General features: G+C 53.3%; 54 non-coding genes across 54 annotated transcripts; 18 read left to right on the top strand and 36 right to left on the bottom strand.

Moving 5' to 3' along the window:
* Positions 1-171: 171 nt before the first annotated feature.
* Trnav-cac lies at positions 172-244 on the bottom strand. Its single transcript has one exon. It is a non-coding gene; the product is annotated as a tRNA-Val (tRNA).
* Positions 245-646: 402 nt separating this feature from the next.
* Positions 647-719, top strand: Trnap-agg. Its single transcript has one exon. It is a non-coding gene; the product is annotated as a tRNA-Pro (tRNA).
* A 193-nt stretch (positions 720-912) lies between these two features.
* Trnav-aac lies at positions 913-985 on the bottom strand. Its single transcript has one exon. It is a non-coding gene; the product is annotated as a tRNA-Val (tRNA).
* A 158-nt stretch (positions 986-1,143) lies between these two features.
* On the bottom strand, positions 1,144-1,216 carry Trnav-cac. The gene has a single exon. It is a non-coding gene; the product is annotated as a tRNA-Val (tRNA).
* Positions 1,217-1,618: 402 nt separating this feature from the next.
* Positions 1,619-1,690, top strand: Trnap-agg. The gene has a single exon. It is a non-coding gene; the product is annotated as a tRNA-Pro (tRNA).
* A 194-nt stretch (positions 1,691-1,884) lies between these two features.
* Positions 1,885-1,957, bottom strand: Trnav-aac. Its single transcript has one exon. It is a non-coding gene; the product is annotated as a tRNA-Val (tRNA).
* A 158-nt stretch (positions 1,958-2,115) lies between these two features.
* On the bottom strand, positions 2,116-2,188 carry Trnav-cac. Its single transcript has one exon. It is a non-coding gene; the product is annotated as a tRNA-Val (tRNA).
* Positions 2,189-2,590: 402 nt separating this feature from the next.
* On the top strand, positions 2,591-2,662 carry Trnap-agg. The gene has a single exon. It is a non-coding gene; the product is annotated as a tRNA-Pro (tRNA).
* Positions 2,663-2,856: 194 nt separating this feature from the next.
* Trnav-aac lies at positions 2,857-2,929 on the bottom strand. Its single transcript has one exon. It is a non-coding gene; the product is annotated as a tRNA-Val (tRNA).
* A 158-nt stretch (positions 2,930-3,087) lies between these two features.
* On the bottom strand, positions 3,088-3,160 carry Trnav-cac. The gene has a single exon. It is a non-coding gene; the product is annotated as a tRNA-Val (tRNA).
* Positions 3,161-3,562: 402 nt separating this feature from the next.
* Positions 3,563-3,635, top strand: Trnap-agg. Its single transcript has one exon. It is a non-coding gene; the product is annotated as a tRNA-Pro (tRNA).
* Positions 3,636-3,828: 193 nt separating this feature from the next.
* Positions 3,829-3,901, bottom strand: Trnav-aac. Its single transcript has one exon. It is a non-coding gene; the product is annotated as a tRNA-Val (tRNA).
* A 158-nt stretch (positions 3,902-4,059) lies between these two features.
* Positions 4,060-4,132, bottom strand: Trnav-cac. The gene has a single exon. It is a non-coding gene; the product is annotated as a tRNA-Val (tRNA).
* Positions 4,133-4,534: 402 nt separating this feature from the next.
* Positions 4,535-4,607, top strand: Trnap-agg. Its single transcript has one exon. It is a non-coding gene; the product is annotated as a tRNA-Pro (tRNA).
* Positions 4,608-4,800: 193 nt separating this feature from the next.
* On the bottom strand, positions 4,801-4,873 carry Trnav-aac. Its single transcript has one exon. It is a non-coding gene; the product is annotated as a tRNA-Val (tRNA).
* Positions 4,874-5,031: 158 nt separating this feature from the next.
* On the bottom strand, positions 5,032-5,104 carry Trnav-cac. The gene has a single exon. It is a non-coding gene; the product is annotated as a tRNA-Val (tRNA).
* A 402-nt stretch (positions 5,105-5,506) lies between these two features.
* Trnap-agg lies at positions 5,507-5,578 on the top strand. Its single transcript has one exon. It is a non-coding gene; the product is annotated as a tRNA-Pro (tRNA).
* Positions 5,579-5,772: 194 nt separating this feature from the next.
* On the bottom strand, positions 5,773-5,845 carry Trnav-aac. Its single transcript has one exon. It is a non-coding gene; the product is annotated as a tRNA-Val (tRNA).
* Positions 5,846-6,003: 158 nt separating this feature from the next.
* On the bottom strand, positions 6,004-6,076 carry Trnav-cac. The gene has a single exon. It is a non-coding gene; the product is annotated as a tRNA-Val (tRNA).
* A 402-nt stretch (positions 6,077-6,478) lies between these two features.
* Positions 6,479-6,550, top strand: Trnap-agg. The gene has a single exon. It is a non-coding gene; the product is annotated as a tRNA-Pro (tRNA).
* A 194-nt stretch (positions 6,551-6,744) lies between these two features.
* Trnav-aac lies at positions 6,745-6,817 on the bottom strand. The gene has a single exon. It is a non-coding gene; the product is annotated as a tRNA-Val (tRNA).
* A 158-nt stretch (positions 6,818-6,975) lies between these two features.
* Trnav-cac lies at positions 6,976-7,048 on the bottom strand. Its single transcript has one exon. It is a non-coding gene; the product is annotated as a tRNA-Val (tRNA).
* A 402-nt stretch (positions 7,049-7,450) lies between these two features.
* Positions 7,451-7,522, top strand: Trnap-agg. Its single transcript has one exon. It is a non-coding gene; the product is annotated as a tRNA-Pro (tRNA).
* A 194-nt stretch (positions 7,523-7,716) lies between these two features.
* On the bottom strand, positions 7,717-7,789 carry Trnav-aac. The gene has a single exon. It is a non-coding gene; the product is annotated as a tRNA-Val (tRNA).
* A 158-nt stretch (positions 7,790-7,947) lies between these two features.
* Positions 7,948-8,020, bottom strand: Trnav-cac. Its single transcript has one exon. It is a non-coding gene; the product is annotated as a tRNA-Val (tRNA).
* A 402-nt stretch (positions 8,021-8,422) lies between these two features.
* On the top strand, positions 8,423-8,494 carry Trnap-agg. The gene has a single exon. It is a non-coding gene; the product is annotated as a tRNA-Pro (tRNA).
* Positions 8,495-8,688: 194 nt separating this feature from the next.
* Trnav-aac lies at positions 8,689-8,761 on the bottom strand. Its single transcript has one exon. It is a non-coding gene; the product is annotated as a tRNA-Val (tRNA).
* A 158-nt stretch (positions 8,762-8,919) lies between these two features.
* Trnav-cac lies at positions 8,920-8,992 on the bottom strand. Its single transcript has one exon. It is a non-coding gene; the product is annotated as a tRNA-Val (tRNA).
* A 402-nt stretch (positions 8,993-9,394) lies between these two features.
* On the top strand, positions 9,395-9,466 carry Trnap-agg. Its single transcript has one exon. It is a non-coding gene; the product is annotated as a tRNA-Pro (tRNA).
* A 194-nt stretch (positions 9,467-9,660) lies between these two features.
* Positions 9,661-9,733, bottom strand: Trnav-aac. The gene has a single exon. It is a non-coding gene; the product is annotated as a tRNA-Val (tRNA).
* A 158-nt stretch (positions 9,734-9,891) lies between these two features.
* On the bottom strand, positions 9,892-9,964 carry Trnav-cac. The gene has a single exon. It is a non-coding gene; the product is annotated as a tRNA-Val (tRNA).
* Positions 9,965-10,366: 402 nt separating this feature from the next.
* On the top strand, positions 10,367-10,438 carry Trnap-agg. Its single transcript has one exon. It is a non-coding gene; the product is annotated as a tRNA-Pro (tRNA).
* Positions 10,439-10,632: 194 nt separating this feature from the next.
* On the bottom strand, positions 10,633-10,705 carry Trnav-aac. Its single transcript has one exon. It is a non-coding gene; the product is annotated as a tRNA-Val (tRNA).
* Positions 10,706-10,863: 158 nt separating this feature from the next.
* Trnav-cac lies at positions 10,864-10,936 on the bottom strand. Its single transcript has one exon. It is a non-coding gene; the product is annotated as a tRNA-Val (tRNA).
* Positions 10,937-11,338: 402 nt separating this feature from the next.
* Trnap-agg lies at positions 11,339-11,410 on the top strand. Its single transcript has one exon. It is a non-coding gene; the product is annotated as a tRNA-Pro (tRNA).
* Positions 11,411-11,604: 194 nt separating this feature from the next.
* Positions 11,605-11,677, bottom strand: Trnav-aac. Its single transcript has one exon. It is a non-coding gene; the product is annotated as a tRNA-Val (tRNA).
* Positions 11,678-11,835: 158 nt separating this feature from the next.
* On the bottom strand, positions 11,836-11,908 carry Trnav-cac. Its single transcript has one exon. It is a non-coding gene; the product is annotated as a tRNA-Val (tRNA).
* A 402-nt stretch (positions 11,909-12,310) lies between these two features.
* Trnap-agg lies at positions 12,311-12,382 on the top strand. The gene has a single exon. It is a non-coding gene; the product is annotated as a tRNA-Pro (tRNA).
* Positions 12,383-12,576: 194 nt separating this feature from the next.
* Trnav-aac lies at positions 12,577-12,649 on the bottom strand. The gene has a single exon. It is a non-coding gene; the product is annotated as a tRNA-Val (tRNA).
* A 158-nt stretch (positions 12,650-12,807) lies between these two features.
* Positions 12,808-12,880, bottom strand: Trnav-cac. Its single transcript has one exon. It is a non-coding gene; the product is annotated as a tRNA-Val (tRNA).
* A 402-nt stretch (positions 12,881-13,282) lies between these two features.
* Trnap-agg lies at positions 13,283-13,354 on the top strand. The gene has a single exon. It is a non-coding gene; the product is annotated as a tRNA-Pro (tRNA).
* Positions 13,355-13,548: 194 nt separating this feature from the next.
* Positions 13,549-13,621, bottom strand: Trnav-aac. Its single transcript has one exon. It is a non-coding gene; the product is annotated as a tRNA-Val (tRNA).
* A 158-nt stretch (positions 13,622-13,779) lies between these two features.
* Trnav-cac lies at positions 13,780-13,852 on the bottom strand. Its single transcript has one exon. It is a non-coding gene; the product is annotated as a tRNA-Val (tRNA).
* Positions 13,853-14,254: 402 nt separating this feature from the next.
* On the top strand, positions 14,255-14,326 carry Trnap-agg. Its single transcript has one exon. It is a non-coding gene; the product is annotated as a tRNA-Pro (tRNA).
* Positions 14,327-14,520: 194 nt separating this feature from the next.
* Trnav-aac lies at positions 14,521-14,593 on the bottom strand. Its single transcript has one exon. It is a non-coding gene; the product is annotated as a tRNA-Val (tRNA).
* Positions 14,594-14,751: 158 nt separating this feature from the next.
* Positions 14,752-14,824, bottom strand: Trnav-cac. The gene has a single exon. It is a non-coding gene; the product is annotated as a tRNA-Val (tRNA).
* Positions 14,825-15,226: 402 nt separating this feature from the next.
* On the top strand, positions 15,227-15,298 carry Trnap-agg. The gene has a single exon. It is a non-coding gene; the product is annotated as a tRNA-Pro (tRNA).
* A 173-nt stretch (positions 15,299-15,471) lies between these two features.
* On the bottom strand, positions 15,472-15,544 carry Trnav-aac. The gene has a single exon. It is a non-coding gene; the product is annotated as a tRNA-Val (tRNA).
* Positions 15,545-15,702: 158 nt separating this feature from the next.
* Trnav-cac lies at positions 15,703-15,775 on the bottom strand. Its single transcript has one exon. It is a non-coding gene; the product is annotated as a tRNA-Val (tRNA).
* Positions 15,776-16,177: 402 nt separating this feature from the next.
* Trnap-agg lies at positions 16,178-16,249 on the top strand. Its single transcript has one exon. It is a non-coding gene; the product is annotated as a tRNA-Pro (tRNA).
* Positions 16,250-16,443: 194 nt separating this feature from the next.
* Trnav-aac lies at positions 16,444-16,516 on the bottom strand. The gene has a single exon. It is a non-coding gene; the product is annotated as a tRNA-Val (tRNA).
* A 158-nt stretch (positions 16,517-16,674) lies between these two features.
* Positions 16,675-16,747, bottom strand: Trnav-cac. The gene has a single exon. It is a non-coding gene; the product is annotated as a tRNA-Val (tRNA).
* A 402-nt stretch (positions 16,748-17,149) lies between these two features.
* Trnap-agg lies at positions 17,150-17,221 on the top strand. The gene has a single exon. It is a non-coding gene; the product is annotated as a tRNA-Pro (tRNA).
* Positions 17,222-17,415: 194 nt separating this feature from the next.
* On the bottom strand, positions 17,416-17,488 carry Trnav-aac. Its single transcript has one exon. It is a non-coding gene; the product is annotated as a tRNA-Val (tRNA).
* Positions 17,489-17,630: the final 142 nt, after the last annotated feature.

Below are 17,630 nucleotides of genomic sequence, written 5' to 3'. Positions count from 1 at the left end.
CACGTCAGTGGCTGAGTCAGCGCAAAAAGCTCGCCGTCAATATCAAATGAATTTCTTATTCGATGTGAGCAATTGACACTCGGGTCCGACGCGTGAAGGCGATTACGAAGGTTTCGGGTACAGATGGTAGCAGATGCATGTTAGTACGTCTTGCTTAAAGTGATGATAAAGTGTTTCCGCCCGGGATCGAACCGGGGACCTTCTGCGTGTGAAGCAGACGTGATAACCGCTACACTACGGAAACGACGGACCCGGGGAGTCCATCCTTGTTCACTCGAACTTGCCTCAGACTTTCTCTCGTTCGCGAATGCACACACGACAGTTCTTTTGTCAGCCTGGAACCCATCACAGCCGAGGGCTCAAGAAGTCTTCGGGGTGCTCGAGAGGGTGTCTGCCGTAGCACCCCTAACGAGATAGCGGCGTTTCGCGCAGTCGTTATTGCAAGTCATATCAGCAAAAGCAATCACTTTCTCAACAGCAGGCAGTGCGAGCCCAGCGGCAGCTCTACATGAAGGTACCAGTAGCCCAGGAAGGCCGCCGACCGCGGGAATTCGCGCCGGCCCCATCCCGCCAGCGTACACGAGACTTCCAGGGCACCCTGGACGACATCGATGGACTGGAATAATTGGCATTCGCCGTGTTACAGGGCTCGTTGGTCTAGGGGTATGATTCCTGCTTAGGGTGCAGGAGGTCCCGGGTTCAAATCCCGGACGAGGCCTAGCGTTTTGTGCAAACTGATCGCACGTCAGTGGCTGAGTCAGCGCAAAAAGCTCGCCGTCAGTATCAAATGAATTTCTTATTCGATGTGAGCAATTGACACTCGGGTCCGACGCGTGAAGGCGATTACGAAGGTTTCGGGTACAGATGGTAGCAGATGCATGTTAGTACGTCTTGCTTAAAGTGAAGAAAATGTGTTTCCGCCCGGGATCGAACCGGGGACCTTCTGCGTGTTAGGCAGACGTGATAACCGCTACACCACGGAAACTGCTTGTGTGCACCTTACTTCACAGACAACTTGTAGTGATGTTGCCATCGTAACTAAAAAATTCAATAAATGTGGTACTTGCAAAACGAAGGGACATGCAGCAGATCCACACACGACGTGGCTCATTGGAGGACAATACGACATAGGCAGGAAAATTGTGTTCCCGCCCGGGATCGAACCGGGGACCTTCTGCGTGTGAAGCAGACGTGATAACCGCTACACTACGGAAACGACGGACCCGGGGAGTCCATCCTTGTTCACTCGAACTTGCCTCAGACTTTCTCTCGTTCGCGAATGCACACACGACAGTTCTTTTGTCAGCCTGGAACCCATCACAGCCGAGGGCTCAAGAAGTCTTCGGGGTGCTCGAGAGGGTGTCTGCCGTAGCACCCCTAACGAGATAGCGGCGTTTCGCGCAGTCGTTATTGCAAGTCATATCAGCAAAAGCAATCACTTTCTCAACAGCAGGCAGTGCGAGCCCAGCGGCAGCTCTACATGAAGGTGCCAGTAGCCCAGGAAGGCCGCCGACCGCGGGAATTCGCGCCGGCCCCATCCCGCCAGCGTACACGAGACTTCCAGGGCACCCTGGACGACATCGATGGACTGGAATAATTGGCATTCGCCGTGTCACAGGGCTCGTTGGTCTAGGGGTATGATTCCTGCTTAGGGTGCAGGAGGTCCCGGGTTCAAATCCCGGACGAGCCCTAGCGTTTTGTGCAAACTGATCGCACGTCAGTGGCTGAGTCAGCGCAAAAAGCTCGCCGTCAATATCAAATGAATTTCTTATTCGATGTGAGCAATTGACACTCGGGTCCGACGCGTGAAGGCGATTACGAAGGTTTCGGGTACAGATGGTAGCAGATGCATGTTAGTACGTCTTGCTTAAAGTGATGAAAAAGTGTTTCCGCCCGGGATCGAACCGGGGACCTTCTGCGTGTTAGGCAGACGTGATAACCGCTACACCACGGAAACTGGTTGTGTGCACCTTACTTCACAGACAACTTGTAGTGATGTTGCCATCGTAACTAAAAACTTCAATAAATGTGGTACTTGCAAAACGAAGTGACATGCAGCAGATCCACACACGACGTGGCTCATTGGAGGACAATACGACATAGGCAGGAAAATTGTGTTCCCGCCCGGGATCGAACCGGGGACCTTCTGCGTGTGAAGCAGACGTGATAACCGCTACACTACAGAAACGACGGACCCGGGGAGTCCATCCTTGTTCACTCGAACTTGCCTCAGACTTTCTCTCGTTCGCGAATGCACACACGACAGTTCTTTTGTCAGCCTGGAACCCATCACAGCCGAGGGCTCAAGAAGTCTTCGGGGTGCTCGAGAGGGTGTCTGCCGTAGCACCCCTAACGAGATAGCGGCGTTTCGCGCAGTCGTTATTGCAAGTCATATCAGCAAATACAATCACTTTCTCAACAGCAGGCAGTGCGAGCCCAGCGGCAGCTCTACATGAAGGTACCAGTAGCCCAGGAAGGCCGCCGACCGCGGGAATTCGCGCCGGCCCCATCCCGCCAGCGTACACGAGACTTCCAGGGCACCCTGGACGACATCGATGGACTGGAATAATTGGCATTCGCCGTGTTACAGGGCTCGTTGGTCTAGGGGTATGATTCCTGCTTAGGGTGCAGGAGGTCCCGGGTTCAAATCCCGGACGAGCCCTATCGTTTTGTGCAAACTGATCGCACGTCAGTGGCTGAGTCAGCGCAAAAAGCTCGCCGTCAATATCAAATGAATTTCTTATTCGATGTGAGCAATTGACACTCGGGTCCGACGCGTGAAGGCGATTACGAAGGTTTCGGGTACAGATGGTAGCAGATGCATGTTAGTACGTCTTGCTTAAAGTGATGATAAAGTGTTTCCGCCCGGGATCGAACCGGGGACCTTCTGCGTGTTAGGCAGACGTGATAACCGCTACACCAAGGAAACTGCTTGTGTGCACCTTACTTCACAGACAACTTGTAGTGATGTTGCCATCGTAACTAAAAAATTCAATAAATGTGGTACTTGCAAAACGAAGGGACATGCAGCAGATCCACACACGACGTGGCTCATTGGAGGACAATACGACATAGGCAGGAAAATTGTGTCCCCGCCCGGGATCGAACCGGGGACCTTCTGCGTGTGAAGCAGACGTGATAACCGCTACACTACGGAAACGACGGACCCGGGGAGTCCATCCTTGTTCACTCGAACTTGCCTCAGACTTTCTCTCGTTCGCGAATGCACACACGACAGTTCTTTTGTCAGCCTGGAACCCATCACAGCCGAGGGCTCAAGAAGTCTTCGGGGTGCTCGAGAGGGTGTCTGCCGTAGCACCCCTAACGAGATAGCGGCGTTTCGCGCAGTCGTTATTGCAAGTCATATCAGCAAAAGCAATCACTTTCTCAACAGCAGGCAGTGCGAGCCCAGCGGCAGCTCTACATGAAGGTACCAGTAGCCCAGGAAGGCCGCCGACCGCGGGAATTCGCGCCGGCCCCATCCCGCCAGCGTACACGAGACTTCCAGGGCACCCTGGACGACATCGATGGACTGGAATAATTGGCATTCGCCGTGTTACAGGGCTCGTTGGTCTAGGGGTATGATTCCTGCTTAGGGTGCAGGAGGTCCCGGGTTCAAATCCCGGACGAGGCCTAGCGTTTTGTGCAAACTGATCGCACGTCAGTGGCTGAGTCAGCGCAAAAAGCTCGCCGTCAGTATCAAATGAATTTCTTATTCGATGTGAGCAATTGACACTCGGGTCCGACGCGTGAAGGCGATTACGAAGGTTTCGGGTACAGATGGTAGCAGATGCATGTTAGTACGTCTTGCTTAAAGTGAAGAAAAAGTGTTTCCGCCCGGGATCGCACCGCGGACCTTCTGCGTGTTAGGCAGACGTGATAACCGCTACACCACGGAAACTGCTTGTGTGCACCTTACTTCACAGACAACTTGTAGTGATGTTGCCATCGTAACTAAAAAATTCAATAAATGTGGTACTTGCAAAACGAAGGGACATGCAGCAGATCCACACACGACGTGGCTCATTGGAGGACAATACGACATAGGCAGGAAAATTGTGTTCCCGCCAGGGATCGAACCGGGGACCTTCTGCGTGTGAAGCAGACGTGATAACCGCTACACTACGGAAACGACGGACCCGGGGAGTCCATCCTTGTTCACTCGAACTTGCCTCAGACTTTCTCTCGTTCGCGAATGCACACACGACAGTTCTTTTGTCAGCCTGGAACCCATCACAGCCGAGGGCTCAAGAAGTCTTCGGGGTGCTCGAGAGGGTGTCTGCCGTAGCACCCCTAACGAGATAGCGGCGTTTCGCGCAGTCGTTATTGCAAGTCATATCAGCAAAAGCAATCACTTTCTCAACAGCAGGCAGTGCGAGCCCAGCGGCAGCTCTACATGAAGGTACCAGTTGCCCAGGAAGGCCGCCGACCGCGGGAATTCGCGCCGGCCCCATCCCGCCAGCGTACACGAGACTTCCAGGGCACCCTGGACGACATCGATGGACTGGAATAATTGGCATTCGCCGTGTTACAGGGCTCGTTGGTCTAGGGGTATGATTCCTGCTTAGGGTGCAGGAGGTCCCGGGTTCAAATCCCGGACGAGGCCTAGCGTTTTGTGCAAACTGATCGCACGTCAGTGGCTGAGTCAGCGCAAAAAGCTCGCCGTCAGTATCAAATGAATTTCTTATTCGATGTGAGCAATTGACACTCGGGTCCGACGCGTGAAGGCGATTACGAAGGTTTCGGGTACAGATGGTAGCAGATGCATGTTAGTACGTCTTGCTTAAAGTGATGATAAAGTGTTTCCGCCCGGGATCGAACCGGGGACCTTCTGCGTGTTAGGCAGACGTGATAACCGCTACACCAAGGAAACTGCTTGTGTGCACCTTACTTCACAGACAACTTGTAGTGATGTTGCCATCGTAACTAAAAAATTCAATAAATGTGGTACTTGCAAAACGAAGGGACATGCAGCAGATCCACACACGACGTGGCTCATTGGAGGACAATACGACATAGGCAGGAAAATTGTGTTCCCGCCCGGGATCGAACCGGGGACCTTCTGCGTGTGAAGCAGACGTGATAACCGCTACACTACGGAAACGACGGACCCGGGGAGTCCATCCTTGTTCACTCGAACTTGCCTCAGACTTTCTCTCGTTCGCGAATGCACACACGACAGTTCTTTTGTCAGCCTGGAACCCATCACAGCCGAGGGCTCAAGAAGTCTTCGGGGTGCTCGAGAGGGTGTCTGCCGTAGCACCCCTAACGAGATAGCGGCGTTTCGCGCAGTCGGTATTGCAAGTCATATCAGCAAAAGCAATCACTTTCTCAACAGCAGGCAGTGCGAGCCCAGCGGCAGCTCTACATGAAGGTACCAGTAGCCCAGGAAGGCCGCCGACCGCGGGAATTCGCGCCGGCCCCATCCCGCCAGCGTACACGAGACTTCCAGGGCACCCTGGACGACATCGATGGACTGGAATAATTGGCATTCGCCGTGTTACAGGGCTCGTTGGTCTAGGGGTATGATTCCTGCTTAGGGTGCAGGAGGTCCCGGGTTCAAATCCCGGACGAGCCCTAGCGTTTTGTGCAAACTGATCGCACGTCAGTGGCTGAGTCAGCGCAAAAAGCTCGCCGTCAGTATCAAATGAATTTCTTATTCGATGTGAGCAATTGACACTCGGGTCCGACGCGTGAAGGCGATTACGAAGATTTCGGGTACAGATGGTAGCAGATGCATGTTAGTACGTCTTGCTTAAAGTGAAGAAAAAGTGTTTCCGCCCGGGATCGCACCGCGGACCTTCTGCGTGTTAGGCAGACGTGATAACCGCTACACCACGGAAACTGCTTGTGTGCACCTTACTTCACAGACAACTTGTAGTGATGTTGCCATCGTAACTAAAAAATTCAATAAATGTGGTACTTGCAAAACGAAGGGACATGCAGCAGATCCACACACGACGTGGCTCATTGGAGGACAATACGACATAGGCAGGAAAATTGTGTTCCCGCCAGGGATCGAACCGGGGACCTTCTGCGTGTGAAGCAGACGTGATAACCGCTACACTACGGAAACGACGGACCCGGGGAGTCCATCCTTGTTCACTCGAACTTGCCTCAGACTTTCTCTCGTTCGCGAATGCACACACGACAGTTCTTTTGTCAGCCTGGAACCCATCACAGCCGAGGGCTCAAGAAGTCTTCGGGGTGCTCGAGAGGGTGTCTGCCGTAGCACCCCTAACGAGATAGCGGCGTTTCGCGCAGTCGTTATTGCAAGTCATATCAGCAAATACAATCACTTTCTCAACAGCAGGCAGTGCGAGCCCAGCGGCAGCTCTACATGAAGGTACCAGTAGCCCAGGAAGGCCGCCGACCGCGGGAATTCGCGCCGGCCCCATCCCGCCAGCGTACACGAGACTTCCAGGGCACCCTGGACGACATCGATGGACTGGAATAATTGGCATTCGCCGTGTTACAGGGCTCGTTGGTCTAGGTGTATGATTCCTGCTTAGGACGCAGGAGGTCCCGGGTTCAAATCCCGGACGAGCCCTATCGTTTTGTGCAAACTGATCGCACGTCAGTGGCTGAGTCAGCGCAAAAAGCTCGCCGTCAATATCAAATGAATTTCTTATTCGATGTGAGCAATTGACACTCGGGTCCGACGCGTGAAGGCGATTACGAAGGTTTCGGGTACAGATGGTAGCAGATGCATGTTAGTACGTCTTGCTTAAAGTGATGAAAAAGTGTTTCCGCCCGGGATCGAACCGGGGACCTTCTGCGTGTTAGGCAGACGTGATAACCGCTACACCAAGGAAACTGCTTGTGTGCACCTTACTTCACAGACAACTTGTAGTGATGTTGCCATCGTAACTAAAAAATTCAATAAATGTGGTACTTGCAAAACGAAGGGACATGCAGCAGATCCACACACGACGTGGCTCATTGGAGGACAATACGACATAGGCAGGAAAATTGTGTTCCCGCCCGGGATCGAACCGGGGACCTTCTGCGTGTGAAGCAGACGTGATAACCGCTACACTACGGAAACGACGGACCCGGGGAGTCCATCCTTGTTCACTCGAACTTGCGTCAGACTTTCTCTCGTTCGCGAATGCACACACGACAGTTCTTTTGTCAGCCTGGAACCCATCACAGCCGAGGGCTCAAGAAGTCTTCGGGGTGCTCGAGAGGGTGTCTGCCGTAGCACCCCTAACGAGATAGCGGCGTTTCGCGCAGTCGGTATTGCAAGTCATATCAGCAAAAGCAATCACTTTCTCAACAGCAGGCAGTGCGAGCCCAGCGGCAGCTCTACATGAAGGTACCAGTAGCCCAGGAAGGCCGCCGACCGCGGGAATTCGCGCCGGCCCCATCCCGCCAGCGTACACGAGACTTCCAGGGCACCCTGGACGACATCGATGGACTGGAATAATTGGCATTCGCCGTGTTACAGGGCTCGTTGGTCTAGGGGTATGATTCCTGCTTAGGGTGCAGGAGGTCCCGGGTTCAAATCCCGGACGAGCCCTAGCGTTTTGTGCAAACTGATCGCACGTCAGTGGCTGAGTCAGCGCAAAAAGCTCGCCGTCAGTATCAAATGAATTTCTTATTCGATGTGAGCAATTGACACTCGGGTCCGACGCGTGAAGGCGATTACGAAGGTTTCGGGTACAGATGGTAGCAGATGCATGTTAGTACGTCTTGCTTAAAGTGGTGATAAAGTGTTTCCGCCCGGGATCGAACCGGGGACCTTCTGCGTGTTAGGCAGACGTGATAACCGCTACACCAAGGAAACTGCTTGTGTGCACCTTACTTCACAGACAACTTGTAGTGATGTTGCCATCGTAACTAAAAAATTCAATAAATGTGGTACTTGCAAAACGAAGGGACATGCAGCAGATCCACACACGACGTGGCTCATTGGAGGACAATACGACATAGGCAGGAAAATTGTGTTCCCGCCCGGGATCGAACCGGGGACCTTCTGCGTGTGAAGCAGACGTGATAACCGCTACACTACGGAAACGACGGACCCGGGGAGTCCATCCTTGTTCACTCGAACTTGCCTCAGACTTTCTCTCGTTCGCGAATGCACACACGACAGTTCTTTTGTCAGCCTGGAACCCATCACAGCCGAGGGCTCAAGAAGTCTTCGGGGTGCTCGAGAGGGTGTCTGCCGTAGCACCCCTAACGAGATAGCGGCGTTTCGCGCAGTCGGTATTGCAAGTCATATCAGCAAAAGCAATCACTTTCTCAACAGCAGGCAGTGCGAGCCCAGCGGCAGCTCTACATGAAGGTACCAGTAGCCCAGGAAGGCCGCCGACCGCGGGAATTCGCGCCGGCCCCATCCCGCCAGCGTACACGAGACTTCCAGGGCACCCTGGACGACATCGATGGACTGGAATAATTGGCATTCGCCGTGTTACAGGGCTCGTTGGTCTAGGGGTATGATTCCTGCTTAGGGTGCAGGAGGTCCCGGGTTCAAATCCCGGACGAGCCCTAGCGTTTTGTGCAAACTGATCGCACGTCAGTGGCTGAGTCAGCGCAAAAAGCTCGCCGTCAGAATCAAATGAATTTCTTATTCGATGTGAGCAATTGACACTCGGGTCCGACGCGTGAAGGCGATTACGAAGGTTTCGGGTACAGATGGTAGCAGATGCATGTTAGTACGTCTTGCTTAAAGTGAAGAAAAAGTGTTTCCGCCCGGGATCGCACCGCGGACCTTCTGCGTGTTAGGCAGACGTGATAACCGCTACACCACGGAAACTGCTTGTGTGCACCTTACTTCACAGACTACTTGTAGTGATGTTGCCATCGTAACTAAAAAATTCAATAAATGTGGTACTTGCAAAACGAAGGGACATGCAGCAGATCCACACACGACGTGGCTCATTGGAGGACAATACGACATAGGCAGGAAAATTGTGTTCCCGCCAGGGATCGAACCGGGGACCTTCTGCGTGTGAAGCAGACGTGATAACCGCTACACTACGGAAACGACGGACCTGGGGAGTCCATCCTTGTTCACTCGAACTTGCCTCAGACTTTCTCTCGTTCGCGAATGCACACACGACAGTTCTTTTGTCAGCCTGGAACCCATCACAGCCGAGGGCTCAAGAAGTCTTCGGGGTGCTCGAGAGGGTGTCTGCCGTAGCACCCCTAACGAGATAGCGGCGTTTCGCGCAGTCGTTATTGCAAGTCATATCAGCAAATACAATCACTTTCTCAGCAGCAGGCAGTGCGAGCCCAGCGGCAGCTCTACATGAAGGTACCAGTAGCCCAGGAAGGCCGCCGACCGCGGGAATTCGCGCCGGCCCCATCCCGCCAGCGTACACGAGACTTCCAGGGCACCCTGGACGACATCGATGGACTGGAATAATTGGCATTCGCCGTGTTACAGGGCTCGTTGGTCTAGGGGTATGATTCCTGCTTAGGACGCAGGAGGTCCCGGGTTCAAATCCCGGACGAGCCCTATCGTTTTGTGCAAACTGATCGCACGTCAGTGGCTGAGTCAGCGCAAAAAGCTCGCCGTCAATATCAAATGAATTTCTTATTCGATGTGAGCAATTGACACTCGGGTCCGACGCGTGAAGGCGATTACGAAGGTTTCGGGTACAGATGGTAGCAGATGCATGTTAGTACGTCTTGCTTAAAGTGATGAAAAAGTGTTTCCGCCCGGGATCGAACCGGGGACTTTCTGCGTGTTAGGCAGACGTGATAACCGCTACACCAAGGAAACTGCTTGTGTGCACCTTACTTCACAGACAACTTGTAGTGATGTTGCCATCGTAACTAAAAAATTCAATAAATGTGGTACTTGCAAAACGAAGGGACATGCAGCAGATCCACACACGACGTGGCTCATTGGAGGACAATACGACATAGGCAGGAAAATTGTGTTCCCGCCCGGGATCGAACCGGGGACCTTCTGCGTGTGAAGCAGACGTGATAACCGCTACACTACGGAAACGACGGACCCGGGGAGTCCATCCTTGTTCACTCGAACTTGCGTCAGACTTTCTCTCGTTCGCGAATGCACACACGACAGTTCTTTTGTCAGCCTGGAACCCATCACAGCCGAGGGCTCAAGAAGTCTTCGGGGTGCTCGAGTGGGTGTCTGCCGTAGCACCCCTAACGAGATAGCGGCGTTTCGCGCAGTCGGTATTGCAAGTCATATCAGCAAAAGCAATCACTTTCTCAACAGCAGGCAGTGCGAGCCCAGCGGCAGCTCTACATGAAGGTACCAGTAGCCCAGGAAGGCCGCCGACCGCGGGAATTCGCGCCGGCCCCATCCCGCCAGCGTACACGAGACTTCCAGGGCACCCTGGACGACATCGATGGACTGGAATAATTGGCATTCGCCGTGTTACAGGGCTCGTTGGTCTAGGGGTATGATTCCTGCTTAGGGTGCAGGAGGTCCCGGGTTCAAATCCCGGACGAGCCCTAGCGTTTTGTGCAAACTGATCGCACGTCAGTGGCTGAGTCAGCGCAAAAAGCTCGCCGTCAGTATCAAATGAATTTCTTATTCGATGTGAGCAATTGACACTCGGGTCCGACGCGTGAAGGCGATTACGAAGGTTTCGGGTACAGATGGTAGCAGATGCATGTTAGTACGTCTTGCTTAAAGTGAAGAAAAAGTGTTTCCGCCCGGGATCGAACCGCGGACCTTCCGCGTGTTAGGCAGACGTGATAACCGCTACACCACGGAAACTGCTTGTGTGCACCTTACTTCACAGACAACTTGTAGTGATGTTGCCATCGTAACTAAAAAATTCAATAAATGTGGTACTTGCAAAACGAAGGGACATGCAGCAGATCCACACACGACGTGGCTCATTGGAGGACAATACGACATAGGCAGGAAAATTGTGTTCCCGCCCGGGATCGAACCGGGGACCTTCTGCGTGTGAAGCAGAGGTGATAACCGCTACACTACGGAAACGACGGACCCGGGGAGTCCATCCTTGTTCACTCGAACTTGCCTCAGACTTTCTCTCGTTCGCGAATGCACACACGACAGTTCTTTTGTCAGCCTGGAACCCATCACAGCCGAGGGCTCAAGAAGTCTTCGGGGTGCTCGAGAGGGTGTCTGCCGTAGCACCCCTAACGAGATAGCGGCGTTTCGCGCAGTCGTTATTGCAAGTCATATCAGCAAAAGCAATCACTTTCTCAACAGCAGGCAGTGCGAGCCCAGCGGCAGCTCTACATGAAGGTACCAGTAGCCCAGGAAGGCCGCCGACCGCGGGAATTCGCGCCGGCCCCATCCCGCCAGCGTACACGAGACTTCCAGGGCACCCTGGACGACATCGATGGACTTTAATAATTGGCATTCGCCGTGTTACAGGGCTCGTTGGTCTAGGGGTATGATTCCTGCTTAGGGTGCAGGAGGTCCCGGGTTCAAATCCCGGACGAGCCCTAGCGTTTTGTGCAAACTGATCGCACGTCAGTGGCTGAGTCAGCGCAAAAAGCTCGCCGTCAGTATCAAATGAATTTCTTATTCGATGTGAGCAATTGACACTCGGGTCCGACGCGTGAAGGCGATTACGAAGGTTTCGGGTACAGATGGTAGCAGATGCATGTTAGTACGTCTTGCTTAAAGTGAAGAAAAAGTGTTTCCGCCCGGGATCGAACCGCAGACCTTCTGCGTGTTAGGCAGACGTGATAACCGCTACACCACGGAAACTGCTTGTGTGCACCTTACTTCACAGACAACTTGTAGTGATGTTGCCATCGTAACTAAAAAATTCAATAAATGTGGTACTTGCAAAACGAAGGGACATGCAGCAGATCCACACACGACGTGGCTCATTGGAGGACAATACGACATAGGCAGGAAAATTGTGTTCCCGCCAGGGATCGAACCGGGGACCTTCTGCGTGTGAAGCAGACGTGATAACCGCTACACTACGGAAACGACGGACCCGGGGAGTCCATCCTTGTTCACTCGAACTTGCCTCAGACTTTCTCTCGTTCGCGAATGCACACACGACAGTTCTTTTGTCAGCCTGGAACCCATCACAGCCGAGGGCTCAAGAAGTCTTCGGGGTGCTCGAGAGGGTGTCTGCCGTAGCACCCCTAACGAGATAGCGGCGTTTCGCGCAGTCGTTATTGCAAGTCATATCAGCAAAAGCAATCACTTTCTCAACAGCAGGCAGTGCGAGCCCAGCGGCAGCTCTACATGAAGGTACCAGTAGCCCAGGAAGGCCGCCGACCGCGGGAATTCGCGCCGGCCCCATCCCGCCAGCGTACACGAGACTTCCAGGGCACCCTGGACGACATCGATGGACTGGAATAATTGGCATTCGACGTGTCACAGGGCTCGTTGGTCTAGGGGTATGATTCCTGCTTAGGGTGCAGGAGGTCCCGGGTTCAAATCCCGGACGAGCCCTAGCGTTTTGTGCAAACTGGTCGCACGTCAGTGGCTGAGTCAGCGCAAAAAGCTCGCCGTCAATATCAAATGAATTTCTTATTCGATGTGAGCAATTGACACTCGGGTCCGACGCGTGAAGGCGATTACGAAGGTTTCGGGTACAGATGGTAGCAGATGCATGTTAGTACGTCTTGCTTAAAGTGATGAAAAAGTGTTTCCGCCCGGGATCGAACCGGGGACCTTCTGCGTGTTAGGCAGACGTGATAACCGCTACACCAAGGAAACTGCTCGTGTGCACCTTACTTCACAGACAACTTGTAGTGATGTTGCCATCGTAACTAAAAAATTCAATAAATGTGGTACTTGCAAAACGAAGTGACATGCAGCAGATCCACACACGACGTGGCTCATTGGAGGACAATACGACATAGGCAGGAAAATTGTGTTCCCGCCCGGGATCGAACCGGGGACCTTCTGCGTGTGAAGCAGACGTGATAACCGCTACACTACGGAAACGACGGACCCGGGGAGTCCATCCTTGTTCACTCGAACTTGCCTCAGACTTTCTCTCGTTCGCGAATGCACACACGACAGTTCTTTTGTCAGCCTGGAACCCATCACAGCCGAGGGCTCAAGAAGTCTTCGGGGTGCTCGAGAGGGTGTCTGCCGTAGCACCCCTAACGAGATAGCGGCGTTTCGCGCAGTCGTTATTGCAAGTCATATCAGCAAAAGCAATCACTTTCTCAACAGCAGGCAGTGCGAGCCCAGCGGCAGCTCTACATGAAGGTACCAGTAGCCCAGGAAGGCCGCCGACCGCGGGAATTCGCGCCGGCCCCATCCCGCCAGCGTACACGAGACTTCCAGGGCACCCTGGACGACATCGATGGACTGGAATAATTGGCATTCGCCGTGTTACAGGGCTCGTTGGTCCAGGGGTATGATTCCTGCTTAGGGTGCAGGAGGTCCCGGGTTCAAATCCCGGACGAGCCCTAGCGTTTTGTGCAAACTGATCGCACGTCAGTGGCTGAGTCAGCGCAAAAAGCTCGCCGTCAATATCAAATGAATTTCTTATTCGATGTGAGCAATTGACACTCGGGTCCGACGCGTGAAGGCGATTACGAAGGTTTCGGGTACAGATGGTAGCAGATGCATGTTAGTACGTCTTGCTTAAAGTGATGAAAAAGTGTTTCCGCCCGGGATCGAACCGGGGACCTTCTGCGTGTTAGGCAGACGTGACAACCGCTACACCACGGAAACTGGTTGTGTGCACCTTACTTCACAGACAACTTGTAGTGATGTTGCCATCGTAACTAAAAAATTCAATAAATGTGGTACTTGCAAAACGAAGGGACATGCAGCAGATCCACACACGACGTGGCTCATTGGAGGACAATACGACATAGGCAGGAAAATTGTGTTCCCGCCCGGGATCGAACCGGGGACCTTCTGCGTGTGAAGCAGACGTGATAACCGCTACACTACAGAAACGACGGACCCGGGGAGTCCATCCTTGTTCACTCGAACTTGCCTCAGACTTTCTCTCGTTCGCGAATGCACACACGACAGTTCTTTTGTCAGCCTGGAACCCATCACAGCCGAGGGCTCAAGAAGTCTTCGGGGTGCTCGAGAGGGTGTCTGCCGTAGCACCCCTAACGAGATAGCGGCGTTTCGCGCAGTCGTTATTGCAAGTCATATCAGCAAAAGCAATCACTTTCTCAACAGCAGGCAGTGCGAGCCCAGCGGCAGCTCTACATGAAGGTACCAGTAGCCCAGGAAGGCCGCCGACCGCGGGAATTCGCGCCGGCCCCATCCCGCCAGCGTACACGAGACTTCCAGGGCACCCTGGACGACATCGATGGACTGGAATAATTGGCATTCGCCGTGTTACAGGGCTCGTTGGTCCAGGGGTATGATTCCTGCTTAGGGTGCAGGAGGTCCCGGGTTCAAATCCCGGACGAGCCCTAGCGTTTTGTGCAAACTGATCGCACGTCAGTGGCTGAGTCAGCGCAAAAAGCTCGCCGTCAATATCAAATGAATTTCTTATTCGATGTGAGCAATTGACACTCGGGTCCGACGCGTGAAGGCGATTACGAAGGTTTCGGGTACAGATGGTAGCAGATGCATGTTAGTACGTCTTGCTTAAAGTGATGAAAAAGTGTTTCCGCCCGGGATCGAACCGGGGACCTTCTGCGTGTTAGGCAGACGTGACAACCGCTACACCACGGAAACTGGTTGTGTGCACCTTACTTCACAGACAACTTGTAGTGATGTTGCCATCGTAACTAAAAAATTCAATAAATGTGGTACTTGCAAAACGAAGGGACATGCAGCAGATCCACACACGACGTGGCTCATTGGAGGACAATACGACATAGGCAGGAAAATTGTGTTCCCGCCCGGGATCGAACCGGGGACCTTCTGCGTGTGAAGCAGACGTGATAACCGCTACACTACAGAAACGACGGACCCGGGGAGTCCATCCTTGTTCACTCGAACTTGCCTCAGACTTTCTCTCGTTCGCGAATGCACACACGACAGTTCTTTTGTCAGCCTGGAACCCATCACAGCCGAGGGCTCAAGAAGTCTTCGGGGTGCTCGAGAGGGTGTCTGCCGTAGCACCCCTAACGAGATAGCGGCGTTTCGCGCAGTCGTTATTGCAAGTCATATCAGCAAATACAATCACTTTCTCAACAGCAGGCAGTGCGAGCCCAGCGGCAGCTCTACATGAAGGTACCAGTAGCCCAGGAAGGCCGCCGACCGCGGGAATTCGCGCCGGCCCCATCCCGCCAGCGTACACGAGACTTCCAGGGCACCCTGGACGACATCGATGGACTGGAATAATTGGCATTCGCCGTGTTACAGGGCTCGTTGGTCTAGGGGTATGATTCCTGCTTAGGGTGCAGGAGGTCCCGGGTTCAAATCCCGGACGAGCCCTATCGTTTTGTGCAAACTGATCGCACGTCAGTGGCTGAGTCAGCGCAAAAAGCTCGCCGTCAATATCAAATGAATTTCTTATTCGATGTGAGCAATTGACACTCGGGTCAAGGTTTCGGGTACAGATGGTAGCAGATGCATGTTAGTACGTCTTGCTTAAAGTGATGAAAAAGTGTTTCCGCCCGGGATCGAACCGGGGACCTTGTGCGTGTTAGGCAGACGTGATAACCGCTACACCAAGGAAACTGCTTGTGTGCACCTTACTTCACAGACAACTTGTAGTGATGTTGCCATCGTAACTAAAAAATTCAATAAATGTGGTACTTGCAAAACGAAGTGACATGCAGCAGATCCACACACGACGTGGCTCATTGGAGGACAATACGACATAGGCAGGAAAATTGTGTTCCCGCCCGGGATCGAACCGGGGACCTTCTGCGTGTGAAGCAGACGTGATAACCGCTACACTACGGAAACGACGGACCCGGGGAGTCCATCCTTGTTCACTCGAACTTGCCTCAGACTTTCTCTCGTTCGCGAATGCACACACGACAGTTCTTTTGTCAGCCTGGAACCCATCACAGCCGAGGGCTCAAGAAGTCTTCGGGGTGCTCGAGAGGGTGTCTGCCGTAGCACCCCTAACGAGATAGCGGCGTTCCGCGCAGTCGTTATTGCAAGTCATATCAGCAAAAGCAATCACTTTCTCAACAGCAGGCAGTGCGAGCCCAGCGGCAGCTCTACATGAAGGTACCAGTAGCCCAGGAAGGCCGCCGACCGCGGGAATTCGCGCCGGCCCCATCCCGCCAGCGTACACGAGACTTCCAGGGCACCCTGGACGACATCGATGGACTGGAATAATTGGCATTCGCCGTGTTACAGGGCTCGTTGGTCCAGGGGTATGATTCCTGCTTAGGGTGCAGGAGGTCCCGGGTTCAAATCCCGGACGAGCCCTAGCGTTTTGTGCAAACTGATCGCACGTCAGTGGCTGAGTCAGCGCAAAAAGCTCGCCGTCAGTATCAAATGAATTTCTTATTCGATGTGAGCAATTGACACTCGGGTCCGACGCGTGAAGGCGATTACGAAGGTTTCGGGTACAGATGGTAGCAGATGCATGTTAGTACGTCTTGCTTAAAGTGATGAAAAAGTGTTTCCGCCCGGGATCGAACCGGGGACCTTCTGCGTGTTAGGCAGACGTGATAAACGCTACACCACGGAAACAGCTTGTGTGCACCTTACTTCACAGACAACTTGTAGTGATGTTGCCATCGTAACTAAAAAATTCAATAAATGTGGTACTTGCAAAACGAAGGGACATGCAGCAGATCCACACACGACGTGGCTCATTGGAGGACAATACGACATAGGCAGGAAAATTGTGTTCCCGCCCGGGATCGAACCGGGGACCTTCTGCGTGTGAAGCAGACGTGATAACCGCTACACTACAGAAACGACGGACCCGGGGAGTCCATCCTTGTTCACTCGAACTTGCCTCAGACTTTCTCTCGTTCGCGAATGCACACACAACAGTTCTTTTGTCAGCCTGGAACCCATCACAGCCGAGGGCTCAAGAAGTCTTCGGGGTGCTCGAGAGGGTGTCTGCCGTAGCACCCCTAACGAGATAGCGGCGTTTCGCGCAGTCGTTATTGCAAGTCATATCAGCAAATACAATCACTTTCTCAACAGCAGGCAGTGGGAGCCCAGCGGCAGCTCTACATGAAGGTACCAGTAGCCCAGGAAGGCCGCCGACCGCGGGAATTCGCGCCGGCCCCATCCCGCCAGCGTACACGAGACTTCCAGGGCACCCTGGACGACATCGATGGACTGGAATAATTGGCATTCGCCGTGTTACAGGGCTCGTTGGTCTAGGGGTATGATTCCCGCTTAGGGTGCAGGAGGTCCCGGGTTCAAATCCCGGACGAGCCCTATCGTTTTGTGCAAACTGATCGCACGTCAGTGGCTGAGTCAGCGCAAAAAGCTCGCCGTCAATATCAAATGAATTTCTTATTCGATGTGAGCAATTGACACTCGGGTCCGACGCGTGAAGGCGATTACGAAGGTTTCGGGTACAGATGGTAGCAGATGCATGTTAGTACGTCTTGCTTAAAGTGATGAAAAAGTGTTTCCGCCCGGGATCGAACCGGGGACCTTCTGCGTGTTAGGCAGACGTGATAACCGCTACACCAAGGAAACTGCTTGTGTGCACCTTACTTCACAGACAACTTGTAGTGATGTTGCCATCGTAACTAAAAAATTCAATAAATGTGGTACTTGCAAAACGAAGTGACATGCAGCAGATCCACACACGACGTGGCTCATTGGAGGACAATACGAC

This window comes from Schistocerca americana, unplaced genomic scaffold, assembly GCF_021461395.2.
Source record: "Schistocerca americana isolate TAMUIC-IGC-003095 unplaced genomic scaffold, iqSchAmer2.1 HiC_scaffold_139, whole genome shotgun sequence".
Lineage (NCBI taxonomy): Eukaryota > Metazoa > Arthropoda > Insecta > Orthoptera > Acrididae > Schistocerca > Schistocerca americana.
The sequence above is the reverse complement of the archived record's forward strand: the minus strand, read 5'-3'. Positions and strand labels throughout refer to the sequence as shown.